Raw genomic sequence first — 1,431 nt, forward strand, 5'->3', positions numbered from 1 at the left:
CCCTATAGCGAAAATCTCTCCAAAAAACAAACAAACAAACAAAAAAGAACCTCACGCCAGACGCATGTGCGTGCATGCCCAAGATCCCAGGAGGAGAATGGAGAGGGGATTGTGGCATGACCATCCCCCTGGGGGTGATTTCTCACTTTCTGTCTCTATGTCTCTCTCTGTCTGGCTAGCGCACGCGCCCTATGGCGAAAACCTCCCCCCCACCCAAAAAAAAAAATAAGAACTCCTGAGAAGTGTGGATATTTCTCTCAGTTTTTCTCTTCTTTCTCCCAGGCTCAGTTACCATGATAAATAGGCATGAGTTCCTTTGGGAAAGACCAGTAATATGAATTCCTATATGTGGAACCAGCAGGTGGTATGGAGGTTAAGGAGCTGGATCCCATATATCCGGCTATGCAGTTCAAGTCCCAGTCCCAGTGGCTTGCAAAATATGGATGCATGTGTGTGTGTGCCCCAAATTAAGAGAAGAATGAAGGAAAAGATATTGCAGCATTAACATCATCCCCAAACCCCATTGTGGTGATTTCTCTCTCTCTCTCTCTCTCTCCTTCTTTCTCTTTCTCTTTCTATCTCTGGTGAGCAAAAACACACCCTATAGCAAAACAAAATAATATTTTTTTAATGTGGGAGATTGCCACAGTATTTAAGTTTTCACCAAGTCCTTCCTCTAGGGCTCCTTATCTTTCCTTCATTCAAGGAGTCCTGGAACATTGAACTGATTCCAAAAGGAGAAAGGGTGAGAAGAAAGGACATGACTTTTCATTATGATAGCTTAAGTCAAGATTCTTTTCATACACATATGAACCTTCTGTAGAACCTTAGTGAGCTGTCAATCTACTTTGGCCCTGTGTATTCCCATGGCAGCTACCATCAAAGTTTCCTATGAGTCTGGGGGACCAGCAGTTAGTGTAATGGCTATGTTGCGGACTCCCACTGACCGAGGTTCGCGTCCCGGACCCGGTGGCTTAAAACTCACGCTGGGCACATGTGTGTGCGTGCCCAAGATCCTGAGAGGAGAATGGAGAAGGAATTGCGGCGTGGCCCTCACCCCTGTGGGGTGATTTGTCGCTTTCTGTCTCTCTGTCTCTCTCTGTTTGTCTGGCGAGCGCACGCACCCTATAGCAAAAACCTCTCCCCCCAAAAAAAAAAAAAAAAGTTTCCAAAAAATCTAACTATTTTGATGACTACTCTAGCCCTTCTGCTTATTATGCAGTCATGCCCACCTTTTTTCCATTGGTTAAATGTCACTCTAGTAATGCATTTCAATAGCAGAATCCTTCATCCATTTATCCATTTTCCATGTTTTTTTTTATTTGTATTTTTTCATGTCATAATGTAAAAAATATTCTCTGAGTCTTTTCAAGTAATTTAATTAGGAAGGGAGTGAGAGAGTGACAAATCTCCCAAATTTCAAGATGATTA

This window comes from Tupaia chinensis, unplaced genomic scaffold, assembly GCF_000334495.1.
Source record: "Tupaia chinensis unplaced genomic scaffold, TupChi_1.0 Scaffold000316_1, whole genome shotgun sequence".
Classification (NCBI taxonomy): Eukaryota; Metazoa; Chordata; class Mammalia; order Scandentia; family Tupaiidae; genus Tupaia; species Tupaia belangeri.